The 21,787-nt window shown below is 36.7% G+C and overlaps 1 long non-coding RNA gene across 1 annotated transcript; it reads left to right on the forward strand.

The window, feature by feature from the left end:
• The first annotated feature begins 1,215 nt into the window (after positions 1-1,215).
• LOC113362118 lies at positions 1,216-5,046 on the forward strand. Its single transcript, XR_003365551.1, has 4 exons — positions 1,216-1,269; positions 2,128-3,914; positions 3,994-4,328; positions 4,478-5,046. It is a non-coding gene; the product is annotated as an uncharacterized LOC113362118 (long non-coding RNA).
• The last annotated feature ends 16,741 nt before the right edge of the window (positions 5,047-21,787 follow it).

Here is a 21,787-nt window from a genome sequence, read left to right on the forward strand (position 1 = left end):
TAATAATTAGATACATAACATATGGTTCTTGGGAATTGGAGGCCTAAGCAAAAAAAAATAAAAAAACTTTTCCTGAAAGGGAGCCAGTAGTATTTTTTTTATTATTTGGGAGGAGTACTAGGTAAAATTGTTAAAGAGACCCCGGACAAAAGAGAGAGATTCTCAAGACGACAACAGCAGGCAGGCGTACAGTCTGAGAAAATCAGACTCTAGTCCTCCTTTCTCATTTTTAATTTTCAGGTCTTTCATCATTCATCATCACCTTCGAGTTTCAGCATCATCACCTCACGTCAACCCCATTTGTTTATTTGTTATTTAACAAAAATCAAAATTAGATTTTTACAGCATCATCAACACTGTTCCCAAAGTTTGTTCCAAGTGACCCTTTGTGTTGTTTTTCATGGTGTAGTAAAACATGTCATTGTTTCTTCTTCTAATTACTGTTTGATCTAGAGTAATGGGTTTCTGTTTTTTTGCTCACAACAATGACCCTCATGGGGTCTTCTCAACACGCAGTAATTTTAATGGCTGTCGAGAAATAAAATTTGTGGGATGTAAAATGAGAATGTCTACTGTTTTGGGGTTTGGGTTCAAAAATCATGATCAAAGTTTCTTCTTGCCTTATTTAGTTAGCTACCTCATGTATATTGCCTGGTTAAAGTGGGTTTATGTTCATAAGTTATGATTGAAATTTTGACTTGGGACTTTTCTTTAATTTGGGATGTTTTAGTTGTTCTAATTCGAAACCCTTGTTTCATCTTTGGTTGTTAATTAATGAAGCTTTGATTGGGATTGCCATGGCATGAGTTCTTTCTTTCTGAATTGCTGTTAAGCCTATGTGCTTTGGTGAACAAACGTCCATGCTCATTTCAATATTTGTAGATGTGGGTTTTGGTTTACATTTTCTGTTCGATTATTGTACGATTTTTGCTCTTCTTTTCGACGGCATGCTCATTTCTTTGGACTAGAATAATATTTTTTGCGAAACCAATTCTGGATGGCTTTTGAGGACCCTCACTACCATAGATTCATACGGCATTTTCTGGTTAGGATTATGGTGGTCTAGATTCGTTTACACAAGCAGTTGTTTGTTATGATCCCACTTTTCCAGTACATTTGTACTGATAATGTGATATTGTTAACGATAGAGCTTACACGCTGAACTCTAATGATTTCGCCTTTTTTACTGAACTATCTTGTTGCAGAATGGAAAAGATTAGTTTGGCAGAAAGAGATTGATTTAAAGGAATGGCAACAAATGAAGTGACGGTAAGCGTTCTTGATCATGGTACACTTGTAAACAAGATAAATAGCCGAGTTAGACTTAGGTGCAATTACTGTGGAAAAGAGGTAAACAGTTATTCTCGTCTTAAGCATCAATTAGGAGGAATACGTGGAGAGGTAACACCTTGTCTAACATCCCGAAGGATGTACAGGTACAAATGTGGAGCAGTTTTCCCAGAACAAAGATAGCACATGTGAGCAATTCTAGACAAGGTTAGGATGAAACTGTTGTAGATTTTCACCATCATGGTACACTTGTAGATGGCGTCAAGAGGCGAGTTAGGTGCAATTATTGCGGACCAGAAATAGATAGTTGTTCTCTTCTTAAGAATCACTTAGTTGGATGTAGTACCATGTAATGAAGTCCTAGAGGATGTTAAGGTACATATGAGGAACAGATTGGGATTATGTTCTTGTTAATTTATGAAGCTTTGATTGGGATTTCTATGACATGAGTTCTTCATTACGTATTGCTGTTTGGACCTATGGGCTCGTTTCAAAATAAATGTGGGTTTTGGTTCACATTTTTTATGGATTAGCGTACAATTTTGCTCTTCTTTTCTATTAAACGCTCATTTTCTTTGGACTAGTATCGTTTTTTGCTAAACCAATTCTTGATGGCTGTTGAGTACCCTTACTATCATAGCTTCATACACTTGTTTAGGATTATGGTGGTCTAGATTTGTTTACTTAAGCAATCATTCATTGTTTTCGTCTGCTTTTGTTATGATAACACTTCCACAGTACATTTGTAATTATATCATGTGATATTGCCAATGTTAGAGCTTATTTATACACTGAACTCTAATGATTTTGCTTTTTTACTGAACTACGTTGTTGCAGAAGAGATAAGTTTCGCAGAAAGAGACTTCTGATCTAAAGGAATGGCGACGAAAGAAGTGAATTTGTGCGCTCTTGATCATAGTACCGTTTGGACAAGAAAAAACGCCTAGTTACACTTAGGTGCAATTACTGTGGAAAAAAGCTATACAGTTATTCTCGTCTTAAGCAACACTTAGGAGGAATACGTGGAGAAGTAACACCTTGTCTTAACGTCCCGGAGGATGTGAAGGTACAAATGCAAAACAGTTTGTCCAAAACAAAGATAGCACATGTGAATAATTCTAAACAAGGTAAGAATGAGGCTGTTGTAGATTTTCACAGTCATCGTACACTTGTAGATGATGTCAAAAAGCGAGTCAGGTGCAATTACTGTGGAAAAGAAATAAATAGTTATTCTCTTCTTAAGTATCACTTAGTCTTACATGAATATGTAGTACCATGTAATAAAGTCCCAGAGGATGTTAAGGTACATATGAGGAACAGATTGTTACCAGAAACAAATAAGCCAGATGAACACAGGGAAGTTTCCGAATCGTGTTCTTCTTGGAAGAGGGATTCCAGCTCTGACGACTATTCCCCTGATGAAGCGTATATAGACATTCGAGATCATGGTACAGTTCTTGATAAGAAAAAAGGTCGAATAACTCGAGTTAGGTGCAATTATTGCGCAAAGGAGATCTGTAATTATTCTCGTCTTAGGCAACACTTAGGCGGAATACGTGGAAATGTTTTACCTTGTGTTGAAGTCCCAGAGGTCATTAAGGTACAAATGAAGAAATACTGCCTACGCGCTTTGTTGGGGAAGATGAAACACAGCTTTGTAGTGTAACACTCTGGACCTGACCAAGTAGATGAGAAATTACAGGTTTCGCATAATCCTGAAACAATAAACAAAGTGAAGAACAAAGCAGAAGCTGAAGATGACTCATCCAGGCAAACCCAGAGGTGTATCGGCAGATTCTTTCTTGCGAACGGAATTGATTTTAGTGCTGCAAACTCATCTACCTTCGATAAAATGATACATGCTTTGGTTGGAGTTGGATCCACAGCATATAAGGTCCCTAGTTGCAATGACCTAAAAGGGTGGATCCTAGAGGGAGAACTGAAAGCAATGCGAGATCATGTGCAGGAAGTTGTGTGCTCTTGGGGAAGCACTGGGTGCAGCATATTGCTAGATGGGTGGACCAATGAGAAAGGGCGAAATATGATTAATTTTGTAGTTGATAGCCCACTGGGTCCCATATTCATGAAGTCAGCGGATTTCTCAGATTCCATTGGAAATGTAGATTCCATGATCTCATTGTTAAGTGGAGTTATTGAAGAGGTTGGAGTAGAGAATGTGGTTCAAATTGTCACATATAGTACTGCGGCTTCAATGGAGGCAGTTGGTAAACAAATGACAGAAATATAAGAGTGTATTCTGGACTGTTTGTGCATCTCACTGCATAGGTCTCATGTTGGAAAACATAGGAATGTTGGGCACTGAGAGAGGAATATTGGGCAAGGCAAAGACCATTTCTAAGTTCATTTACAGCCATGAGACAGTTTTGAAGCTCATGAAAGAACACACTCGTGGGTTCGATATAGTTAGTTCCTCCAGGATAAGATCAATGATGCCTTTTTTAATATTGGAGACAATTGAGGCTCAAAAGAAGAATTTGAGGGAGATGTTTATTTCGCTGGAATGGAAGAACTCGACCTTGGCTTCAACAGCTGATGGAAGGATGGTGGCTGGTTTGGTCACTGGGGAGCCTTCTTTCTGGGCTGAAGCCGAGATGCTTGTGAAGGTAAGTAGTCCGCTTATACGTGCTCTGCATCTATTAATGGGGAAGATAGTAATAGACCCCAGTTGGGTTACATATACAGGACAATGGACCAGGTCAAAGAGACAATAAAAAAGATATATAAAGGCAGGAAAACCGAATATCAGCCTCTCTGGACAGTCATCGATGGGATTTGGGATGACCAACTTCATAGCCCTATCCATGCAGCAGGCTACTATTTAAATCCGGGTCTCTTTTACTTCAAAGATTTCTATGCTGATGATAAGGTTAAGGCCGGACTGCTATGCTGCATCGTGCGAATTGTGGAGGATGAACGTGAACAGGATTTGATAGCATCACAATTCGATGAATATAGAAATGCTAGTGGAGCTTTTGGCGACGGAGATGCTGTTTGTCAAAGAGCAAAGCTTGCTCCAGGTATGAAGAAAATTAACTCTAGTTTCCATCTTGTCGTTTTTTTTTTATTATTATGATATCTAGTAAGTTAATTATTATCAGATATTGGCCGCACCTTAGATCCTGCATTGATATTAGCATTTGCGTTGTGATTGCTATTCTGCGTTCAGCGAAGTGGTGGTCCCTGTATGGAGGCGAATGCCCTGAATTACAACAATTTGCTATAAGAATTCTGTCTCAGACCTGTACGGGTGCCTTAAGATATGGTTTGAAAAGGAGTCTAACTGAGGAACTACATATGGAGAAGGAAAGGAACTGTTTAGAGCAAAAATGGTTGAGTGAGCTGACATTTGTTCACCATAGTCTTTGGTTGCAAAATTTACCTGCTTCAAACTTTGATTACACTGACACGTCTTGGACCAATGGATGAACGGATTGGCAGGGGGTAGCATGGAAGAGAAAGCAGCTGACAAATTGGTAATGTTTAGAATAGCTGGATTTTCAGTAGATAATGACTGTGGTGATGTGAATACGTAATTACTCTTATAGGAAGCTAGGGAATTTAAAATTTTGAAGCCATGGGAGCATGGCTTGTCAACAGAGACAATGAATACACGTGATTTCGAGAAATAGTACTAGAACATACAGAGTTGTACATAAAGCCGAGAAGATGCAGCCTCAGTGGCTTGAGGTGGTAATTACAAAATTATATGTGACTATGCATGTTACGGACTCAGATGTATGGTTAACTTATTTTGAATCTGTAAATATGTCATTTAACCAAGATTACTAATTTTACTTTGTCGGGGTTTTAGGTCAGATTTTAAACAATACTGGCTATGTCTCATGGTTTGTAATTCTGCTGGTGTCATTATGAAGTTGATTGCTTGATATCGATGAGACAAAGTGAAGACTAAGGAAAATCTTAGTCCCACATTGCTCACTACCCAAGCATGACTTACTTTCCTGTATAAGCATGAGGGCCACTCCATTCATTGCCGATTAGTACAAAGGAGTAGAAGTGATGAATGAACAACGGCGATCAAAAATATATAATAATAACTTAAAGAATAGCCCCTCTAAGTAATGAAACTTTTTTATACAACTAAATCTTAATACAATTATTACGCAACCAAGATTTCTTTTTATCAGTGTATGATTGATTAAAGATCGATAATCTCTAATCGATATATAGATTTAAAATAATAAATATGTATGGAAATCCTTAATGAACACTAAAACATTAAATAAATTCTTATATTAAAGTCTAAACTCTTAGGTACGAAAAGTACGAGGTGGGTTTTAGGGTGGGGACCTTGATCAAAGTCCCACACAGTTTTGGGTTTCATCCAATTCTGTTTGCGCATACTTTCAACATAAATTCAATATTCTCTACTAACAACAAATTTAATTTTCTCTACATTTTTTTCTATAAATTGAACGTTCATTTAACTACAATGTCATGATCTCAAGATATTAGTCGAACAAGAAATAGAAAACCACATAGAAACAAATATAGTCAAACTCTAACGAGGAGACAAGAAGGTTCGAATGAACAGAACCCTGCCACTCTACTTTCGGGTCGAGAATTAGCATCAAGTCAAGGTCATATGTTTACAAATACAGTGTGGGATAGTTCTCATCAAAAAGCAAGAGTTGGTTGGTATGAAGTTAATAGAGTTTATGCAAAACTTCCCACTTGTGCTAAAACTATTGACGATAAATTTCCTTGGATTACTTTGTACTATATACATACGAAGAAAAATTCACCCAAATTGGTGGGTATGTTGATGGAACGTTGGTGGTATACTACACACAAGCTTCATTTTCATGACTTCGAAATAGGTATAACATATATTTAATTTATAGTATTTATGCAATTAATACGAAGATTATATGAGATTAACAATTTTGATTTTTGTACAAGCATAACTCAACTACATTTGTATTTCCTACTTGGGATACCTTCTCGGGTGGGAGATGATGTTTTATTTTGACCAAGAAGGTTGGTTGGCAGAAAACCGATATAAAGATGTGAAAACGCGGGGATACCAAAATGCACCACCAACTTTTTCTTAGGCAACCTGTATGGATTAAACTCAAATATAATTCTGAGAGTTTAACTTAATGGATCTCAATTGGAATAACATGAAGATTTTATATCTCTTTCTCTCACAATCAAAATGTAAACAGAGACTAGTCCGTGAACCTGATTATACCGTGAGAGTACTTGGACGATTCCAAAGATCAACATCCAAGAATCAATCAAGTCGTATCCAATCAATTGCGATGGACTTATCTGCTTGAATTGATTTTAATGTACAACCTGTGATATTTCAATTATAAAGATAAACAATATAATGCGGAAAAGAATTCATATTGAAATTAAAGAAATTCAGATTGAGGAGGGTTTGGTTAATGCTTCTTGAACATGAACTTGTTTTGAACCGCAAATGCAGAAATACCCCGGACCTAGTCCATATTTGAACACCAATCTGTATTAAGACGCTACAGACTCTACCCTACTATCAAAACTTCGTAATGGAATATATGTAGGTGAGACTGAATATGCCGTCACAACGATTCAGTTACAGTCACGCTCCTTACGCCTCTTGAATCCCAGCAGGACTCCGCACAATTGATTCCCTTAGTTTCCTTCCTTTACAGCCTAAGAGTTGCTTCAACTCAATTGAGGACTTCACACCGATCTGCCTCCCATAGATAATCCTATATGTGATTTCCGTTCTGATTAAAGATCAAGGTGAGGTACGAAATCGATTGCTAGACAAAGTCCAACAAACCTCAAAATCCGATCTTATGACTCCCGAATAGCAGCCTAGATTGTTATTCACCTAACAAGTATAAACTCATGGAATCACAAAGTCCGAGATGAAGAAACTTTGTGATTTCTATCTATCTTGTTTTTCGGATCAAGGCTCGACCATCAAACCAAGATCAGGACACGAACTATCAAAATAAAGATAGTTGGACCTGTATTCAATAATCCCTAGGTGAAGTCTTTTTAGTCGCTAAACTTAAAAAGGCTTAAAGGAGAGGACGACTCTAGTTTACAACTAGGACACATAAAAATAGTATCAGAGATCCAAAGATACCAGTTGTTTGAGGTTCTCCTTATATAGACTTTCAAGATCAAGGTTGCTTTAGATTTAAGCAAAGGTAGCTTTGGAATCAAACAATCAATAATCACCGTTAGATGAAAAACTTGACTTGAAATTAACATAGCAGAATATACACTCTGGTTAGTATTAACCATAACCGAACTGTGTACAATGACTTGTTCTTGAAAGGTAACCCAAACTATCCAATCGAACTATAAGCTTAACCATTTTCATACAACACTTTTAGATTTTAATCTTGAGTCACAAATGTGATCAAACATGTCTAGATAGTTTATTTAGAGAGTTTTTCAAATGCCGATTATCTCATAGAAATAATTATGATGCATCCAAAAATATTTGACAGGGTAAGTACGTGTACTGTACCTGTTCGTGAGTATTTTTTGTCATGGTATGTGTATCGGGTATGTATACCCTTAAGACAAAAATGGGTTCAGGAATTCACAGATCTTTTATGGTTTTCATACTGTGTATATATACTTACCTTTTCGGTTTAGAAACCAACATATCTTTTCCGGTTTGCATACTAGGTATGCGCCTTCCTGGTTTACGAGTCACAAGTCTTTTTATATGTACCAAAAAGTCGTTGGTGAACTACATATAACTATCCCGGTACGTGTACTGAGGTACGTGTACTGTGGCCCCGGACCTATAACAGTTCTCCCAGTATGTGAACTGGTATGCATATTATCCTGTATCCAGATTTATAGTAGTTCTATATCTCTCGAATAATCGATTGAAACATTCCCGAATAACATCAATGACACATATCACTGTTCCATGCTATTTTCAAATGATTGAATCTTGAATCACAATTAGGTCATAAAGAATAAAAATTTCTTAACAAATTTTTACCAAGTATGAACAGATGTTCTTAAGCTTATCATATTTCGAGAACAATATTCAAGATAAACTTGACTCGAAATGTCTGTTATGCATGTACTGTCTAATTTAGTCATGCGACAATGTCTCATAGATAGAAAGGTAAAAATTTTAAAAATAGGTGGTTCAGTATTTACTTGCCTTTTGTTGAATAAGTTCTCCACGGACACTGTTTATCTTCGCCTTCAAACAGTAGAACGTAGTGATATCCGATACTCAACTACACACTTCTATCCTAACCCGAGACTTGACTAAATGTAAACTAGCGATCAAGATATAGTTTTTACAACTAAATTTTAAAACAATCTTGAGATAGCAACACAGTGAGTTCGACCGAGCAATGCTCTAACAAGATGAACTTCCGCTGTACTTTGAGGTAACAACACAAAATAATCATAGGAATTTAAGAAGTGGTAGAATTCTTAATTTAGATTTAAATACATTTGTATTCAGCGAATTACATGGTAGTAATGATCCTGAATCGGCACGGTATGACCCTGATAAAGATACTCAAATTGCCAAGGTATTTATTTTACAGATACTTGGTTCATGTTTTTCCCCTAATTCAAGCACAAATGCTCAAGTGGGATGGCTAGAGGCATTACAAGATATATAAGAGGCCTCCAATTATGATTGGGGGTCCTTTATATTAGCCAAACTGTACATTTGTCTCGATATCAGATGCTTAGGTTCGTCAAGCATTGAAGGTATATGGGGGATTCCTTGAGGTAAATACGATAATATATTCCTTTGGCTTTAAATCAGTTTACTAAATATTTCAGCTTTGGCGATATACATATTTCAACATTGATTTACCAAGATTATTTGACTATGTGGCTAAATTTTTTCCAATCGTAGTAAGATACAAAGGAGGTAACTACCATCCAAAAAAAGAACAAGTATGAGCGAGATAACATTCATGTGTAAAGATACCAATGCATGATTAAGAAAAAATATAATGTTATTTGGATATCGTATGTGGATTTTTAGGACTACAACACTGAGAAGGCCCAATGGATCAGAGAATTTTTGCTCCAGTACGTGGTGTTGTACAGTCCTGTTAGTGATATTGGTGTTTATTATTTTTGGAAGAGATGTGCTAGACAGTTAGTTGAAAAGCCAAAGAAGCCTCCAAGTTTATCTACTGTGTATGGGTTGGCATACAACTCACTAAAAAGAAGAGGCTGGAAAAGGTATGAGACATTATTCACCCCTTGTGAAGAAGACCAATACGACCAATTGTACAAATCGGTCACAGAGCCAATAATTGGTAGAGAAGTATTAAACATCTATGGTTTGATTTTATCGCATTAGGTAAAGCATTACCATATTGGATGTTCTAATGCAGCCACCACCACTGATTCCAATTTTGACCAGTTATCCTTCAACAAAAGCTTCTTCTTCAATGACCCCTTCAAGAGGACGACGGTCTATATGTTAGAGCACTGCTCGGTCGAACTCGCAAGCGTTTCTATCTCAAGCTTGTTTGTCAAGTTTAGTTGTCAAAACTATAATTCTTGATTTCTAGTCTACTTATAGCTATTCTCGGATTAGGATAGAATGTGTAGTTGAGCTTTAGACTTCACGATGTTTAACGATTGAAGACGAAGAACTACTAAGGGGAGCTTGTGTAACTTCATCAACAAAAGGTATGTGGATACTTGAACTCAACTATCACTCAGAAGTATATTATATTCTATCTCTTATTGAGACAAAGTCATATAGCTATATAGACTTTACATTAGACACATTTGATATTTCGAGATGAGTTTAACTTGTTTATATCTTTCTCGAAATATGTGTTGTAAATATTTTTTTCTTTAACCACATTCATCATTATTCTTGACGAGAGTCAAAAGACGATCATGTGAAAATCACATGGTAACATCTTACATGATTTGTGCGAGACAGTCATTTGATGTAGGCTCAGAATATTTCGTATTGATCATTCGAACACTTAAAAATTGCTTATAAGATAATAGTTTGCGCGAGACAGCTATTGTCGTCTTCTAATAATGTTTCAATGATTGAAATGGGAGTTAAGATCTAAAACCCATGTCTGGATACATTACGGTTTGTGTACTTAGTGTACGAACTGTTTTGACGGAATTCATGATCGGAAGTTTGCATACCCGTTCCCAAACTTATTCAGCTGTTTAAGTCAGGGTACTTAAGTTTGCATAACCCTTCGCAAACTGAGTTAACTTTTGAAGTCCGGGAACCAAGTTTGCGTACCCATTCGCAAACAGTTTTAACTGAGTTCGGTCCGGAGCTAAAGTTCGCGTACCCGTTTGCAAACTGTCGGCTTGTGATCAATGTCCGGAACTTAAGTTCGCGTACCTGTTTGCAAACTTAAGCGGTTCAAGTTCTTGATTCGGTTACTATGATTTCATACTCATGAAAAAATATATTTATAAGTTAAGGAATACAATCTTTGCAAACCGTGGCTAAAATGTTCGTGAACCGATTCTTTTGAATCAATCCGATTTTGCTTCAATTATGTCTTATATACTTATATGAGAATATAAACAATTGAACAACTCTATGATTAACATAGTTAGATTCATTTGATTATCAATTGATATAGAAGTGTTAATATGAACAAGGTTAACAGAAAAGTGTTCATATGGCTAACTTCGGTTAACTGTTATTCAGCCAACTCAATATACATGTTTAGGTACGGTTACCCATATCTAGATGAAGGTATATTTCATTTGTATATAACAATCTAAAGACCATCTAACAATGGAAATATATTAGCTTGAGTCTTGAATAATGTTTCATCTAACAGTGAATATTTATTGCTTTGTTCCAAAGTTATCAAACCCTGATTTGAAGACTATATAAGGGAGAACTCTAACAACTGGGAAACCTAATCCCCATACCTCCTGTGTGATACTAGTTGCAAATAGAGTCGATTCTCCTTTAACCTAGGTTTTTCTTAAAACCATTATAGGTTAACAACTTAAAGACTTCATTGGGATTCTGAAGCTAGACCCAACTATTTTCTCTGTAGTTGCGTGTTCTGATCTTACTTTGTTCTATCGTATTGAGTACTATATTCTCTAAGATTTGCTTGAGATTTATCTCTAATGGGTAAGATATAGAAGTAATCAGAAAGCACTTCATCTCATTCTTTGTGATTCCACAATAACTTGTTATACTACCATATAGTTAAGTTATTGTGAGTTGATTGATATTTCTAGGCTGTTCTTCGGGAATATAAGTCCCGTATATCAATTGTTCATGTTCACCTTGATTTATCAAAAGACGGAACAAAAACTTCGTAGGTACTGTGGGAGACATATTTATCTATTCAATAGACTTTTCTGTGTGAGACAAATTTGTTTATCAAGTCTTCGACTTTGGGTCGTAGCAACTCTTAGTTGTGGGTGAGATCAGCTAAGGGAATCAAGCGCATAGAGTCCTGCTGGGATTCAGAGGCTTAAGGAATGCGACTGTACCTTAATCAGTGTGAGATTGGTTAGGGCTCAACTATATTCCAGTCCGAAGTTAACTTGTAGTATGATAGAGTCTGTAGCGGCTTAATACAGTGTGGTGTTCAAATCTGGACTAGGTCCCGGGGTTTTTCTGCATTTGCGGTTTCCTCGTTAACAAAACTTCTGATGTCTGTGTTATTTCTTTTCCGCATTATATTTTCTATATAATTGAAATATCACAAGTTGTGCGTAGTTCAATCAATTGTTAAATCCAATATTTGGTTGTTGATTGAAAATGATTGACGCTTGGATATTAGCCTTTGGTACCATCCAAGTTATTTCTCATATTGATCCGGCTCATAAATTCCTATCTGTTCGATTGCAGATTGATTTGAGAAATAGAGATATAACTCTTGGATATATTTTTCTTGATTGAGACTAACTGTCTAGTTGATTCTCTTGGAATTATATTGGAGTTAGTCCATGCAGATTGCTAAAAGAAATATTGAGTGTGGTTGTTAGACCCCCATTTTTTCAGATCGGACCGACCCAAAAGGTCGAATCCATGTCCGCTAGAAGTACGAAATCCGGGTTGTCACATTCGGAGAATAAGTATTATGCTACTAACTGTGGTGATTCAACCACCTTGATCAAGACAAAATTGATTCTAGTAATATAATAGCGGTCCAACCTAAGAAGGTCATGAATACCGCTAGCTTCTGGTTGTACCACCAATATATTAAGGATAGTCTATAGCAAAACATGATAAATATCTCTAATGAAAAGCTGATAGATGACTTACAGTCCATCTGAATTTGGGTACTGAAGATCCTTGGTTGGGTACCAAAAATTTGGTACATACGAATGATTGTGCTAAGAAATCAATTGACTATTCTATTTGCTTTGATTGCTCATGTCGAAACTCAAAATAGGTATCCTAGTGAATAAGATGGACTAAACCAAAACATGAATAACCTGTGAAAGAAGCTAACTCTCACGATAAAATGAAAACGGATCCAATGAAAACAACTTCCTTGAACATTATTTTAACTTCAAAGGAAAAGAGAAAAAGAATCCTAGCAACGAAATCCGGGAAAAAGCTTCTGAAAGAACTACATAGAACACTGCAACAAATGCATCACTAACCAGGGTACAAACATGCATGGGAGAGAAAACATAACGGAATTGAATGCCACCAACAAAACTATACCTTGTTGCGAGCTAAAACTAAAGCAGTAGTTGACAAAAGATGCCCTCAAATTAAATCAACAATATAAAAATTAAGAAGCACTACATGATTCAAAAGCAGAAAAAATCAAGGAAGCAGAATTCACCCAGGGCAATGAAAGATCAATTTGTCATGTTCCCATGTCTCTGAACCGGGTCACTTGACTGAGCCAAGCACCACGACTCACTGAGCTATCTAGAGTGGGCACGAGTTGTCAATTGTATAATAACTCTATTTCCTCGAGTAACGTTCTTTCTCTTTTTCTTCATTGATGTAATCAGGCCCGTTAGTGCCTTCTTCTCAAATTGGTGAGTTAAATACCCAATCATTGTAAGACCCTAATTTCATTAACGAAAAACCAATTTGCTTTCAGTTTTGAAGGTTATGCTCTGCTTGCAGAGAGAAAGCAGCTTGTTGCTAGTTATCCTTGATCAATTACTTGTAGTTGTACATCAGTACACTATAATTGGTATCAGACTCCTTTCTTGGAACCTGTATCCATGGCTACCAAACAACAAATTGCAGATCTCACTGTGATAGTGAATCAACACACTCAATCCATCGCCACTATCGAATCGGACACCGCTTTATTAAAATCATCGGGTGTTAATGTTGAATCATAACTAGCTACCATTCTTAAACTTCTCAAAGAAATTCAACAACCAAAATCCGATCTACCACTAGATCCACGTACTGATGATGATGCAGAAGCTTCAAATCGATCTGTCAATGGATTTCGACAGATTATCAAAACTTTATCTGCTCCATCCAGTAAGTTATGTCGTACACAGAAGGTTGATTTTCCATATTTAATGGTTCTAACCCTCGCAATTGGGCTCTTAATTGTGAACGATATTTTGTGTTTCACAAATTTCCTGATGAAAATCGAGTTGACATGGCTGCAATTCACTTTGACCCTCAAGTCGATTCCTGGTATTTAAACTACCATCAAGGTAAAGAATCTATCCAATCAAGTGATTTTGTTCGTGATTTATGTATTCGATTTGAAGATATTGCTCAGGACAATTATGTGGGTAGTTTCAACAAATTATCTCAAACTACAACTGTAGAGAGTACTTTGATCAATGGGAACATTATAAGGATTTTATGGTTGCTAACAATCCTTCATTACCAGAGAGTTTTTATACCCTTAGTTTTATTAGCGGTTTGAAAGATGACATATGTAATACTGTGAAGATGTTCATACCTGAAACTACTTCTGAGGCTTTTTTCTTAGCAAGGATGCAACAAGATTCACTGCACCATCAACCAAAGCCCCTCAAATCATTCTCTAGACCCTTTACACCCACACCACTATCTGTTTCTCACCCATCTTCCTCTGTTAAGCCTTTTTTCTCTTCTCGAACACAGAACTCATCCACTACTCCAATAGTGATACATCCTACCACACCAACAAAAACTTCACCCGACAATCCATTTCCCCCAATCAAAAGGCTTACTCATGCCCAAATGTAGGTGAGGAAAGATAAAAGTATGTTATAACTGTGATGAGTTCTATAGGCAGGGCCATAGGTGCAAAACTCAACAACTTTTTATGTTAATTTCTGATGAAGAAGCATAGGAACAATAACAACTGAGTACTGATGATTCCACTGTTGCTTCTCCTTCATCCCATGATTCTCCTATTGAGATATATATGCATGCTTTAACAGGGAATGTTGTTCATGACACCATCATAATTACAGGTCACTTGCACAGGCACCCCATCATGGTTCTAGTTGACACTGGAAGTACATACAACTTCATTGATTAATCACTTGTGGACAAACTTGGCATTCATGCTTCTCCAACAGGTCCAATGTTAGTTACTGTGGCAAATGGGGATAGTCTCATGAGCAAAGGCATATGTCAAAACCTACATTGGGATTTGCAGGGCTATAAATTTTGTTCTAATTTAAGAAATTAGGGGGTTTTGATATGGTATTGGGAGCAGATTGGCTACAACAATTGGGAGACATCACTTTCAACTTTGCTCAACTGAAGATTTCTTTTCTGCATCATGATAGCTATATCACACTTCAGGGTAGTCCTTCTAAACCTTCCCTTAACATTATTTCTGGCTCTTCCTTGAGTAAGTTTATCAAAAGTAACACCCCTACATTAATTAGTCGGTTCTTTTTTATTTCTTCTACAACCCCTACTTCCATAGCTACTCCAGTAAAAGAAGTTTTGGACTCTTTCTCTGATGTATTTGCAGAACCTACTACACTTCCTCCACATAGAACATTGGATCATAAAATTCCACCTAAAACAGATTCCTTACCAACTTCACAAAGACCCTATAAATGCCCTTATATCCATAAATCTTTAGTGGAGCAAATGGTTCAAGAGATGCTCTCTTCAGGCCTTATTCTACTTGTGAAAAATAAAGATGGTACATGGAGGTTTTGTGCTGATTACAGGAAGCTCAATGAGTTGACTGTTAAAGATAAATTTCCCATTCCCTTGATTGATGAGTTGTTGGATGAACTCAAAAGGAGCTGTTATCTTCACCAAAATTGACTTAAGATCTGGCTATCACCAAATAAGAGTATTTGGTCCTGATATATTCAAAACAACATTTAGAACTCACCATGTCCATTATGAGTTCAGAGTCATGCCATTTGGCCTGACAAATGCTCCTGCTACTTTTCAGGCCTTAATGAATGACATCTTTCAACCATTTCTCAGGAAATTTGTTTTGGTCTTTTTTGATGATATCTTGGTTTATAGTTCTTCTTTGGCAGAGCATGTTAAGCACCTAAACCAGACCTTTACACTCCTCAGAAAACATTCCTTATATGCTAAACTATCTAAATGTGTCTTTGCTCAGCCTCAGCTAGAATATTTGGGACATCTCATTTCTGCAGATGGAGTAGTTGCTGATCTTGACAAAATTTTTGCTATTCAATCTTGGCCACTCCCTACAAACTTGAGACAACTAAGGGGATTCTTGGGCCTCACAGGTTATTATAGAAGATTTATCAGAATTATGGTACCATCTCTAAACCTCTTACTGATATGCTTAAGAAAGATGCATTTCATTGGTCCCCCTCAGCACATGAAGCCTTCAAGACTCTCAAAACTGCAATGACAAGGGCTCTAGTCTTATCATTACCTGATTTTACTAAGCAGTTTATACTATAAACAGATGCATGTGACAGAGGAGTGGGGGATGTACTTATGCAAGGAGGAAGGCCAATTTCTTTTTTCAGTAAAGATTTGGGTCCTAAAGCTTTAGCATTATCCACCTATGAAAGGGAATTTTTAGCCATTGTCATGGCAGTGCAAAAATGGAAGTACTACCTTTCTCATAGTAAATTCATCATCAATACTGATCACCAGAGCTTACAACATCTGATGGACCAAAGACTCTCAACTTCCTTACAACAAAAATGGTTGGTTAAGTTTTTGGGATTTGATCATCAAATATAAAAAGGGTCAAGACAATATAGTTACTGATGCTATGTCCAAGCTTACAACTACCTCTGCAGACTGCAATGCACAATCCTTAAGCACTCCTTAGTGGACACAACACATCATTTCCACTTATGAAGGTGACTCTGCGGTTCAAAAGCACATTGCATCATTGCTTGTCTCTCAAGATCAGCCTAATTTTTCTTATTCACAAGGCATACTGAGATTCATGGGAAGACTATACATTGGATCAGGTAATGATATCAGAAACTCCATTCTGCAATATTTACACTCATCTGCTATTGGAAGGGCACTCAGGCATGCTAGGTACTTATCATAGAGCCAAATCTCATTTCTTTTGGCCCAAAATGAAACATGATATTATGCAGTTTGTATCCACCTGTGAAGTGTGTCAATGCAACAAGGGCACTACTTCTTTTCCTAGTGGTCTTTTACAACCTTTACTAATTATAGAAAGGGCATGACTTGATATTTCCATGGATTTTATTGAATGACTCCCTATGTCCAATAGGAAGAGTGTCATCCTAATCATTGTGGATAGACTAACAAAATATAGCCACTTGATTCCCTTAATCCACCCCTTCACAGATGTGTCAGTTGCCAAGGAATTTCTCAATAATATATTCAAGCTTCATGGCTTACCCAGTTCAATAGTCAGTGACAGAGACAAAATCTTTGTAAATCATTTTTGGCAGGCTTTATTTAAATCCTTAGACATAACCCTCAAGCTCTCCATTGCTTACCATCCACAAACAGATGGGCAAACTGAGAGAACTAATGCCTGTGTAGAGCAGTATCTCAGGTGTATGACTAGCTCTAAACCCAAGTAATGGACACAATGGTTAGCTCTTGCTGAATGGTGGCAACAAAGATTACCATTCTAGTCTGAAGATGTCACCCTTTCAAGCCTTGTATGGTTATCAACCTCCTCATCTCATCTTTCCCATTATGGCTACAACTTCAGTTGCCTCTGTAGAAAGTTACCTGAAGGAGAGAGATATTATGTTGCAACTCCTGAAAGAAGATTTAGTAAAGGCACAAGCTCGAATGATTATTTTTTTTGCAGATAAGAAGCGAGTAGATAGAAAATTTGCAGTGGGAGACATGGTCTTTCTTAAACTTCAACCATATCGATAATCTTCAGTTGCAATCATAAAGAATTTCAAGCTTTCTGCCAAATACTTTGGCCCCTTTCCAGTGCTGAAAAGAGTTGGTGCAGTGGCTTATAAATTGCAGTTACCGGTTGGGTCTCGCATCCACCCTGTCTTCCATGTGTCTCAACTTAAGAAACACATTGGCCTCAAAGCTTCTACTATACCATTCCTGCCTATAGTAGATGATAATGGTCATTTTGTTGTTGAACCAGTGGCTGTGTTGGACACTCGTCTTACTCCCAGAGGTAGACAATCTATCCATTAGGTACTCATATGCTGGTATAACTCTATTGCAGCAGATGCTACCTGGGAAGACATCGCTAACATACATGCTCAGTTCCCAGACTTTATCCTTGAGGACAAGGATCTTTAAAGGGAGAGGCAGTATCATGTTCCCATGTCTCTGAACCGGGTCACTTGACTGAGGAAAGCACTACGAATCACCGAGCTAGCTAGAGTGGGAACGAGTTGTCAATTGTGTAATAACTCTATTTCCTCGAGTACCATTTTCTTTCTCTTCATTGATGTAATCAGGTCCATTAGTGCCTTCTTCTCAGATTGGTGAGTTAAATACCCAATCATTGTAAGACCCTAATTTCATTAATGAAAAACCAATTTTCTTTCAGTTTTGAAGATTAGGCTCTGCTTGCAGAGAGAAAGAAGCTTGCTTCTAGTTATCCTTGATCAATTACTTGTAGTTGTACATCAGTACACTATACAATTGCAAAAGGGGGTTTTATAGATCAAGATTTAAAGTATTTAGATAAACTATTTTTGTGTTTTCTTTGAGATAGATACAACAATCAAAGTGGTTCTCAGGTATTAAGGATATAATAAATCTGGATTTAACAGACTTATGAAAGATTACCTCAAATATTAAGACTGAGGTGGTAGTTGCGGATGGATTCAGGCCGGAAAAGATAGCCGATAAAGACCAAAGGCGAGATTATATCCATTGAGAACCAACTCCCAACAACGGAAAAACGATAATAAACAAGGTATCTCCATGATGAAAGGTTGGGTATCACAAAGAAGAAGAAGCAAGTAATTTGATTGAATACGAAGGGCCGTTGAATCGAGTTTAGTGGACTAGATCGGCTAGAACCATGGTTGTTGATTTAGGGTGAGGTTAGGATTTCTTTTTGGGTATATTTGAAACAAGTAGTCGTATCTGCTAAGATCTGAGCAATTAAGGAAGTCGGAATATTTTGTATTCTCCTTCGGAAATCGTTTCTTTTAACCCAATTTTTGGAATTAAGAAACACCTAATGGTATACTCCATTTAGGAAAACGTTGTTTGTCTTATGAAATATTATGGTGAGATTTTGACATTTTGTTTGGCTTAAAAAATATTTTGTATAATGAGATGTTTAAGTTTACTATGGTCCTAGTTCTTTTTTTGTTTGTTTTTTATAAACAATGTTGAACTAGATTAAAGTAAACGAAGAAATTAGGATTCGTGCAAAGCCGTAGTTGGTAACCGAGCAACAAGATGGGCACCAACTCCTTTTTGAATAGCAACGCCTAATCAATAAAAAATAAAACTGCTTAGACCACAGCCAGCATCATTACTAATTAAACAATTTTTCAGACGCTTAAAAAAACAAATAGCATCCTCACTAAGCTCCCCCAAGGTAGTAAAATCTAAAACACCCAAGCCATACTTGTGTGAAGTACATTCATCTAAGTATTTAGTACATTCACCCTTACTAATCTTGTTTGAAAATATTATTTGAAATTTCATTTTTATTCGGTATACTTTATTTTATTTTGTCTCATTTTAACCCTCGCTAGTCCCATTCAAAATTCTGCGTTTTTTTAGTAGTGCTGAAAATAAATTGGGCTAGTTCTCATCCACTACTCTGTGTTCTTCTTTAAATTTTAACAAAATAATAATAATAATAACAAATAAATGTTTTGTGCATATAAAAGATTTCTGGTAATGAATATAGAGATACTTTTCGTCTGTTACTGTAAGAATTATACAAATGCACTGATTAAGTCTCTCGGGTTTGAAACATTTTTGGTGCTTGTACACAAATATCAAAGGTAGTGATTAGAAATGAATTATAGACGTATACATCTCTCTGCTGCTGAAATGTCATGCTTTTGTGGCATCCCACCACTACTGGCTATCCTGGGAAGACTGTCCGGGGAATAATAATGGTTTGTTTACCAGAATAACTCTGATAACTAGATTAAGAATTGTTGAAGGTTAAACTAAGATAGTGTGAACACGGTGTATGGAAGGTACCGGTTTTAGGAAACTGGTTTATACTGTGAACACGATGTTTCATATACGGAAGGTACCAATTTTAGGAAACTGGTTTATATTCGGAAGGTGCCAGTTTTAGGAAACTGGTTTATATTCGGAAAGTGACACTATTAGGAAACTTTGTTATCGAGGAGTTTTTTTGGCTTAGGAATTTGTTTAGAGTTTTTAGTTTCTAGAAGAATTCTATGTTTATAGTTTGATTTATATTAGGAAAGTGTTTTCTTAGTCGTCAAGCCTGTTAAACAATATATATAGTCTGTTGAGCCATGAGTTTGAATTATATCAATAGAGATAATTGTTTGAGTTACGTTTTTGTGTTCATTAAGTCTTTGATATCAGAGTTTCTACATCTGGTATCAGAGCACTGGTATCAGATTCTAATAAGGATAGAAAAGTTCACAAAAACTATGATAATGGAACTTGTTCCATGTGTTCTGGTTATTCTAATAAGGAGGTTAGTGAGTTAACCAAAGCATGGATGGAAACTCTTGACTGCTGTCCCGAGGAAGAAGTATGTGAAATTTCTCTCACCTACTTTGCTGATAATCATACGTGTCCTTCTAACAGCTCTAATTGTTCCATGAAAACAATCTAACTTCCCCAGAAAAGAAAATTGATCTTTTAACCAAAGATTTGTACTCCATGAAGAATATGTTCCAACTGGAGAAGGAAGCCTGTATTAAAAGGATTGAAAATATGGAAAGTCAACTGAAAAAATTAAGACAAGAAGCGACATATAGCAATCGTGATTTCAAGAAGAAAAATCTATTATCTTCGATAAACTCTTTTAAACTAAACCAACATATTACTCCTGAAAATATGTCATTCTTGTTAGAGCATTGCTCGGTCGAACTCGCATGCGTTGCTATCTCAAGCATGTTTGTCAATGTTAGTGATCAAAACTATAAGTCTTGGTTTCTAGTCTACTATAGCTAAGTCTCGGACTAGGATAGAAAGTGTAGTTGAGCTCAAGGACTTCATGGCGATTCATCATACAAGAAGAAGAACTAATCAAGGAACCGGTGGAACTTCTCGACAAAAAGGTATGTGAAGACTTGAAGTTATCTGTCACTCAAAAGTCTATCTACTCTATCTCCTACTTCTTGAGACAAAAAGTTGTATGCTATATATAGACTTAGATTATACACATTTGGTATTTCGAGCCGAGTATACCTCGCCTATCTATATCTCGAAATATGTGTTGGTAAGCGTTTCGCTTCGGCCATGTTTATCTTTACCTAGTGACGTAAGTCATGATATGTTTCAATCACTTTGAAAATTGCTTTGACGAGAAATGATGTAACAACTATGTAACGTCCTCTAAGAATGTTTCAATGGTTGGAATGAGAGTTTATATTACATAACCAATGATGAACATCAGTATTATTATGGAAGCACATATGTGCATAAGTCCTATCCCTTGAACCAAAGTTTACGAACTTTGTTGATCAAGAAAAACCGGAAGAATGGCTTGTTGCCAAGTCCGCGAACTGCCGAACTTCTCATCCCGAGAAATTCTGCTGGAGTTGACAAACTTGTTGCGTGAGTACCAGTCTGCGAACCGGCGGAAAGTCTTTTCCGAGATTTGTGGTAATTGAATTATTGTCCTTACTTTTGATGGTCTATACAAATATCCTTATTACACAATAAATATATCCCTACTTTCTATAAAAAAAATCAATTTAATTATCCATACCAATTTTACCCTCATATACTGTCAATCTCACCAACCGTTTCTTTACTTTTCCAGATTCAGATCTAAACTCTCTATCCTCTTCCTCTTCCACAAACAACGACCACCTTCTTCTTCATCACCACCGCCATGCCAGCACCACCTTCTTCCATAAACAACGACCACTTTCTTCTTCGTCACCATCGCCATCACCTCTTATCACCATCAGTATCACCGCCTCCTTCTAAATAATT

Source organism: Papaver somniferum, chromosome 3 (assembly GCF_003573695.1).
Source record: "Papaver somniferum cultivar HN1 chromosome 3, ASM357369v1, whole genome shotgun sequence".
NCBI classification, from domain to species: Eukaryota; Viridiplantae; Streptophyta; class Magnoliopsida; order Ranunculales; family Papaveraceae; genus Papaver; species Papaver somniferum.